The 8466-nt window shown below is 54.3% G+C and overlaps 1 protein-coding gene across 2 annotated transcripts in view; it reads left to right on the top strand.

Moving 5' to 3' along the window:
• The window catches only part of PACSIN1 (protein kinase C and casein kinase substrate in neurons 1), a 65517-nt gene continuing 57341 nt past the window's right edge, over positions 291-8466 (top strand). For both annotated transcript variants that reach the window (XM_018039236.1, XM_018039238.1), the window contains exon 1: positions 291-592. The gene's annotated coding sequence lies outside the window, so the exon portion shown is untranslated. The remainder of the gene's footprint in view (positions 593-8466) is intronic.

Below are 8466 nucleotides of genomic sequence, written 5' to 3'. Positions count from 1 at the left end.
GTCCCAGAAGACGCAGGATTCCGCGAGGCCAGAAACAAACGCGGCGGGAGGAACGTCCTAAAAAAGTGAGGAACGGGCGGAGACGGGGAGGGGAGCGACGCCCCGGGGTCCACGGGGCTCCCGCAGGGGGCCGAGGACCAGGGCGCGCGGGAGACGCTCGCGGCGCCCGCCCGCCGCAGCCAGAGCCCCTCGGCCGGGCGCCGCGGGGCACCCCCTGGGAGGAGGAGCAGGGCGCCGGCCCGGGCGCTGGGGGTGCTGCCCGCCCCCCCGCACCTCCTAAGCCGGCAGCTGCCGCCTCAGCAGCGCGGCGTCTCCACCTGCGCAGCCACCGCTCCGCCCGGCGCCGCGCCGCCATTGGCTCGCTAAAAATGCCTCGCTAATCTGCGCCCATCTGCGCGCCTCCGCCCGCCGCCTCCCCTCCTCCTCGGCTCTGACCTTCCTCCTTCGCGCAGCCCCGGGCAAGGTCCGCAGGGACGCGGCGGCGCAGCCTCTGTTGCCCCCCGGGAAGTCGACCGGGCTTGAGGCCGGGCCCCCCAGACGCCCCGCTTGGCCCCGCGGCGCCGCCGATGGTGCCGGGCGCCCCTGCCCCCAGGTAAGGGGTCTGGCCCTTGGGTACGGGGTAGGGAGGGAGCGCTCCAGTCTAGGGGTGCGTGCTGGGGGCGGGCGCAGAGGCGGACAGGGGGGAGGATCGGACAGCTACCTGCAGAGAGGTGAGCGCGCGACCGCGGGTGCTTTGCAAGCCCCGGGGTTCTTGAGCATCACCCGGGGCAGTGTCAGGATGTCCCTGAGCTGGGCCCCCTGGGAGACGGACCTGGCGGAGGCCTTCACCCGAGGGGCGGGGGTTGGGGGGGAAACGCAGAAAATAGGTGCCTTGGGAAGGTGGGACCCAGGCCCCAGGTCCCATCCGAGGCTCTGGCCTGGCTTGTTCCGGTCCCAACAGGGTGGGTAGGCTGATGCCAGCTTGGTGCGTAGGCTGTTTGTGGACCAGAGTTGGCTGGGGAGAAATACAGCAGCTGATGCCCGCCCTCGGTCCTGTCTGGTTTACAGCGAAAGATATTTTTTTCTGTCTTGTCTGCCCCCTTTCCCCACTGCTGAGATGGGAGGCGGGAGAGGAGCAGAAGGTGAGGATAAATGGCCCGCACAGACGCAGAGGCCAAGGTCTATCTGGCCCTGCTCCCTTCCCCACCCCCCAGGCCACTTGCTGCTGGTTGGAATTCTCTCTCCTCCTTAGTTTTGCCTTATGGGAGGCCTTGAAAAGCTTAAAAGGTCATCAGGGTGTGAGGGACACAGTGGCAAACCACAGAGCTTGGCCGCGACCCAGCTCCAAGCCCAAGCCGCCCCCCACTCTGTACCGCCCAGCTCTGCACCCCACGTGCAGTGACACATGTGCCCGCTTTTCTCTGGGCACAACCATAAATAACTCACGTTGTCCTGGCTCTGGCCTGGCGAGGGTGCAAACAGAACTGTCTGTCAATGGTCTTGGAGGTTCCATCCGTCACCCACCCGGCCTTCCCATCACAGGTCCATAAGCCACTCACGCGCCCTCCTCCAGGTAGCTTCCTGCTATCCCAGGTGAGATCCGTGCCGCCTGCCCCGCATTCTCCAGCCTAGCCTGCCTTGTGCCTCTCCTGTGGCCCATAGACTGGAAGTACTTTAAGACAGAAGTCTGTGTGATTCATCTGTCATCGCCCCTGCACCTGACCTGGGTCTGGCACCAAGTACATGTTTGTGGAATGAGTGAATGAATCCACGTGAACCCTGAGAAATAGCTGGCACCCTGAAGGAGGGGGGTGAGCCCCATCTTGGGCTCTCCTCCCATCCCCCAGGGCCAAAGAGGTACTGAAAACAGACTCTCCCATTCTGGCCCTTCCTTGGCCTAGAGGTGATGAGCAGCTACGGCATTTGGAGATAGATACTGGGGTCCTAATGGCTCTAGAGGGTCTTTTTGGGCACCAGGCTTGAGTCCCTGGCTGGTCCAGGCTTGCTGGAAGGCCCTGGTGAAGGTCTGACTTGCCTCAAGCCTCTGGGTTGGCACTTGCCTCCCAGGGTGCTGAGCCCATACCAGGCTCTCTGTCTCTGTCCCAGCCCTTAGGAGGGTCCCGGTCACCATCAGGGCATCTGGGAAGGCTCGAGGCAGGCCATGCTCAGCCTCTGGGATCCTCACAGCGAGCTCTGAACAGATCTGACGATTGTGTGGAGGAGCCAGTTTAGGCCAGAGGAGGAGGCTGCCAGCACGAGCTCTGGTCCAGCCACAAGGCCGTGCCTGTGACATGGTCATTCTCAGGGCATCTGCAGCCCTCATTGCTCCTTTGACAGCCACGCTGATAAGACAGCGAGATGTCCTTGCCCTCATCTCACAGAGCAGGAGTCTGAGGGTCAGCGGCAGAGCCCAGCCCAGCACACAGTTCCTGGCTCCAAGTCCAATGTTCTGTCCACGGCACTCGAGGGAGCTGGGGCGAGGCCCCAGGCCCAGGTCAGTGGGTTGTCCTCAATCCCGTCTGGCTCTGTCCCACCCCCAGTGATGGAGAAAGGAAGGGTGCGATGTTCAGGGCTGGGAGAGGATATGGAGGATAGTTTGGTTAGTGCCTGCAAGTGGTTGGCCCAGGGATGCAGAAAAGAAACCAGCAGTGCACAGCATCTGCCAGGAGCCAGGAGGCAGCCACTTTTTCTGTACTGAGTCACTCAATCTTCACTTCAACCCAATTGGATGCTATTATTATCCCCATTTTACACATGAGGAGACTGAGGCACTGAGAGGTCATCTGTCCAAGGTTACATGGTTTGAAACCGGAGGAGCTTGGATTTGAACCGAGGCTCCAGAGTCCATTATTCCCTAATGTGTTCCCTAATGCAAGAGCAGGAGGGCTGTGGACCTCGGGGCTGGGGGCTCGTCTCCATGGAGACACAGGTTTTAGGTACTCCCACGTGGCAGATAGTGTGTGCTTGACTAGGTGGAACTGTAATGGTTTCAGAGGCTCAGGATGAAAACTCTTTGAGCTCCTGCTGTGTGGTGGACAGAGCCGTTTATAGGACGCCCGCCTGAGTCTGTCCCTCCCCTGCTCTGCATCCGTCGATGGCTCCCTGTTTCTTTGAGGACAGAGCGCAGTCTCCCTCCTGTGGCCCCGCTGCCCTCCCCGGGCTTGGGCTTCCTCTCCGTCCTCTGCCCTCCAGCTGCTCTGAACTGCTTTCAGTTCCTCAAATAAACCACCCTCCTCTCACCTGCAGGCCTGTGCACAGACTGATCCCCTTGCTAGAGCCGGGCCCCCTCCCGCCTCCCTACCCGGTCCTTCTCACCTCAGGGATCTGCTGAGACTTTTCCATCTTCCAGAAGCTTCCTTGAATTCCTCCTCCCCACACCTGGACCACTTCACCTCACACAGTGTCCTCTCTGGCTTTCCATTGCCCCACCAGCTGTGGAGCCCTCAGAGGCAATGTCCTGTTCCCATGGCCCCCAGAGCCTGGTGCAGAGGACCCCACGGAGTTAGCAAATGCTGGTTCCCCTCTTACACTTTCTCTCCAATCTCAGGACTTAGCCTCCTGCTCCCAACCAGCACTGAGGACCCCTCCAGAATTTGCATATAGCCCCCAGCAAGGATGAGCTGGTGGCAGAAAGCCTTCGGTGGAGAAGTGAAACCGCCTGTGGGTCTGGCAGGACTGAGGAGGCATTTGGGGTGGGAGTTCGCTGATTCGCAGGGAGACCTCCCTGGGGAAGCAGGTGGGAGGGATGGGGGAGGAGTGGGCAGGTCAGAGAGGAGGAGGGCTACTGGGTTGGTTTTACATTTTTCTTAAAGAAAAAAAAAGCTTTTATTATTATTTTTATTATTGTATTACTAAAGTAATATGTACCTGTGTGGAAAAATCTAGAATATACTGGAAAGCCCAAATTAAAAAAAGATATATTAGCCAGCTCCAGACCGACCCACTGTGGACACTTAGTGGCTGGTTTCCGGTCAGGGGCCTGTGGACTGGGGCAGGGAGGTGGGGACAGATCTGGTGGGGTGGACAGGGGAATGATTCCCGGCCTGTGGACTGCAGGGCAAGGAAGCAGGGTGAGTGGAGAGAGAAGCGGAACTCTGGGAATTCCCTGGTGGTCCAGTGGTTGGGACTCCCCGCTTCCACTGCAGGGGGCACGGGTTCGATCCCTCGTCCAGAAACTAAGGTGGATCACGCATGCTGTGTAGCACAGCCACAATGAATGAGTAAAAAATAGACTTAAAAGTGGAGCTCTGATGCAGGCCCAGCAGAGAGCCCCTCCACGGCTTGGGCGCTCTGGAGCTGCAGGGGCCCTTCAGAGTTGCTGTGGAATGGCAGGGCCTGAGGACCTCTGCATCCCTCTGACACTGGGTATGGCTCAGGACGTGCCCTTAGGCAGGTGGCTCCAAAGCAGCCACCATCCCGAAGGGACTGCCAGCACCCCTGACAGAAAGGATGGATGGGAAGGTGTGAGACAGGCTGAAGGGAAAACATCAGCAGGAACCTAACCCCAGATGGCTCTGGGGGACAGGGACTCTAATCCTAGGGAAGTTGGTGGGGCGTCTCTGGGTGGGGAGCATTTCTGTAAGGGTGGGGTGGATGCCTGTGCAGACCTCAGGCTTGGGGTAGCAGGTTGACTAACGACTGCGAGGGCGAAGAGGGTCTTGGCTCCTATTTAAAAATCACTCGATCTTTAGACACTGGGTAGGAGCTGTGGTCTACTTGCCAAATAAACTCTAGGATGCCCAGTTAAATCTGACTTTCAGATGAAACAACACATTTGGTTAGCTTTGGTTTGTTTGTTTTTTGGTGTATGTATGTCCCAAATATTGCATGGGACATACTGGTGCTAAAAATTTTGTATGTTGTTTATCTGAACGTCAGATTTAACTTAGTGTCCTGTATTTTCATTTGTTAAATCTGGGCTGAGGTGTGGGGGGAGAGAAGGGGAGAGAGGCGGGGAGGGAGCTTAGTGCTCCTAGTTTTCTCTTGTTTTGTATTGAGGGACACTTGTTTGAAGTTGACAGTTTGAAAAAATTAAGATGTCCATTGAAAAAATTTTTGCATTTGTTTCTGTTCGCTGTCTAGAAAGTAATTGTCCATTTGTGAATTTTGGTTCCCTAGTGCTGTTAGAAATAAAACGATCCATCCTATTATTTATTCAGGAGGTCTGATGATCGAAAGTGGGGTCACTAAAGAAGAAGAATCCATTTGAGAAATAAAAGTCTTCATCATAAGAAAGCTCTTAGGTGGCAGAGGGTGTGGGAAACTGGAACTCTCCCATCAGCTGAGGTTGGCTCGACCTCTTTTGGGCAATAGCTGCAAGCTTTTTTAAAGCCAGCGTTTATTCTTTCAAATACACATAGTTCTAGAATTTTTACGTTAAAATAAGAAGAGAGAGACTTTCCTGGTGGCCCAGTGGTGAGGAATCCACCTTGCAGTGCAGGGAATTGAGTTCTATCCCTGGGCAGGGAACTAAGACCCTACGTGCAGCAGAGCAACTAAGCACACGTTCCGTAACTACCGAGCCCGTGTTCCACGAGAGAGTCCGAGCACCGCACTGAAAGATCTCACGTGACACAACCAAGGCCCACTGCAGCAAATTTAAAAAAAGGAAAAACAAGAGAAATGCAAATAAACAGTTCTAGGAAAGAGAAGGTATAAATTAGGAAATATGGAAATATTTGTATGTTTATAAATAATAATAGCAAGTACTTGCTGAGAGCTTGCTATGTTTCAGAAACTGTTGTTGAAATATACTGTGATTCAATCAATTGTTCGTGCAATAGAATACACGGGTGAGGTTTTAATGGGGCAATTCCGTGCCCCAGGGCTTCTCCTATAGGCGCCCTCTTGGCATGCAGAGCTGGGTGGAATGGTCCATGTGGCAAAGCTAAGTCCATCAGGAGGGTTGGTGACATAATTGGGACATGAGGAGATGCTGTGAGTTTTGGTAGCTATTTTTTCTGTCATTTGGTCAATGAATGTGGACTGAATGTCTTCTGTGTGCCGGGCGCTGTTTTAGGTGCTGAAGACCCAGAGAAAAGAACTGGACAGAGCTCAGTATGAGGGTGGAAAGGTGGTCAGACTGTATTGGCGAGGCAAAGCAAACGGCTTTGTAGAACAACGTGTGTGGTATGAGCCATTCAAAAAATGCATAGGGGGACTTGGCTGATGGTCCAGTGGTTAGGACTCTGTGCTTCCACTGCCGGGGGGCACCTTTAGATGATCCCAAAGCCATGCGACTCGGCCAAAAATAAAACATACGTATGTATCTTGTGTGCATATTTGCATAACAGTGACCCCAAAGCTGCACATCCGATGGTTTATCTCTTGGGCAAGTACTGGGGGGTCAAGTGCCAGGCGAGAAGGCCAATGGTTGCTTTTTAGCACCCTGTGCTCTTTGCATTTATACCACAGTTGTCATTACTTCTATAAAACATAATTTACGAAACATAAACTGCACCATAATACCTGGGATTTTCCTTAGAAGTCTCAAAAAAAATGAGCATTTAAATTACACTCCCCCCTCCAATGCAAATTTGATGCCTTTGGAGTCAGATGCTGCTTCCTTTTGGTCTGAAGAGTTTTTATTTGTAACTGGTTTTGTTTTTACTCATTTATTTATTTATTTTTAATGGAAAGATGATTGCTTTACAACATTGTGTTGGTCTCTGCCGTACATCAACACGAGTCAGCCATAGGTATACATATATCCTCTCCCTCTTGAACCTCGCTTCCCCTGCCCACCTCTTCGCACCCCTCTGGGTTGTTGTGGAGCACCATTTGCGTTCCCTGAGCCGCACAGCGTCTTCTCACTGGCTCTCTGTCTTCCGTGTGGTGACGTGCGTGTTTCCATGCCCCTCTCTCCATCTGCCCCGCCCCCTCCCTCCCCCACTGTGCTCACGAGTGTGGTCTGTCTCTGCCTCCCTTGCTGCCCTGCAAATAGGTTCCTCAGCGTCGTCTTTCTGGACCCCATCTACATGTGCTGATACACGGCATCTGTTCTTCTCTTTCTGACTTCCTGTGTGACAGGCTCTAGCTTCATCCACCTCATTAGAATTGACTCAGACGCATTCCAGAAATTGAAGTTGCTCAGTCGTGTTCGACTCTTTGCCACCCCATGGACTGTAGCCTATCAGGCTCCTCCATCCATGGGATTTTCCAGGCAAGAGTGCTGGAGTGGATTGCCATTTCCTTCTCCAGGGGATCTTCCCAACCCAGGAATCGAACCCGGGTCTCCCGCATTGCAGGCAGACGCTTTACCATCTGAGCCACCAGGGAAGCTATTCCTTTTTATAGCTGAGTAATATTCCATGGTATATATATATCACAACTTCTTTACCCACTCATCTGTCAATGGACATCTAGGTTGCTTTCACCTGTGACTGGTTTCTAACTGGTCTCCTCATGGGCTTGTGTCTCCTCTCCTTCCTCCTTCCAATCCTCGGGTGGACAAAACCTGCTGGGCCCTTCACCGGTTGTCCAGTGGTTGAGAATACGTGCTTCCACTCATTGCAGGGGCACAGGTTTGATCCCTGGTTAGGGAGCTAAGATCCAGCATGCTATGCAGTGTGACAGAAATAAATAAAATATGGAAAGTTAAAAAAAAAGAAACCTGCTGGGATGGGAGAGGAGGTAACTGTGGTGTCAGGAGAGCATGGAGAAGTGAGGCAGGCCCTGAAGAGCAGTGCCAGGGGTCCTGAGGGGGTCTGAGGGCCTCTGACATAGGCCAGGCGCTGTTCTGGTTGTCCACATTTATTAACTCATTTAGTCTTCTCAGTAACGTTATGAGGTCATCCCATTTTACAAAGGTGGGAACGGAGGTCAAGTGACTTGCCTGAGGTCACGCTCGCAGGTGAGTGGCTGAGGGAGGATTCACACCTATGCAGTCTGGATGCAGAGATGACCCCTCCTCCCAGTGAAGAGAGTCCTTTGCAGCTGTGCTCCCAAAGGCTGGGGATGATTGACTGTGGATGGTCTTCTGTAGAAGCAGACCTGGAAGGGAAGGATGGTAGATTCTGAGAACTGGGCACAGGGGCGGGGGAGGAAATCAGTTCAGGAGCTCAGAGGAAGAAGCAGATGAGGCTGGTAGGAGAGCCAGGGGCTGGATCGTGCAGGTGATCGGCCTCACGGGACTGGCTGGGACAGGTGGCCCAGGGCTCTCCCCGCTCCTTGCAGGGTCTGGCAGAGGCCCAGCTGCCCCAGCCCTACTCTGTCCCACCTGGGCTTTCTCTGGGCCACACATTCTATCCCTCACCTGCCTGGGTCCAGCCTTGACTGACCTCCAGAGCAGAAAGGCCGCCGAAGTGGGATGGGGCAAGGGCTGGGCTTTGGGACGCCCCTGCTGAGGTTCAGGCCTGACACGTATGGAGGGGCCTTATGCTGTTCAGCACCTCCCCTTGGACTTTTCATCCCTTTTCTTTTTAAACTTTTTATCATGGAAAAATATAAGCATTTCCAAAAGTAGAATAGTATAATGAACCGTCATTG

Source organism: Capra hircus, chromosome 23 (genome assembly GCF_001704415.2).
Source record: "Capra hircus breed San Clemente chromosome 23, ASM170441v1, whole genome shotgun sequence".
In the NCBI taxonomy this organism is placed as follows: Eukaryota; Metazoa; Chordata; class Mammalia; order Artiodactyla; family Bovidae; genus Capra; species Capra hircus.
Note: the sequence above shows the minus strand (reverse complement) of the source record. Positions and strands in the feature narration are given on the sequence as shown.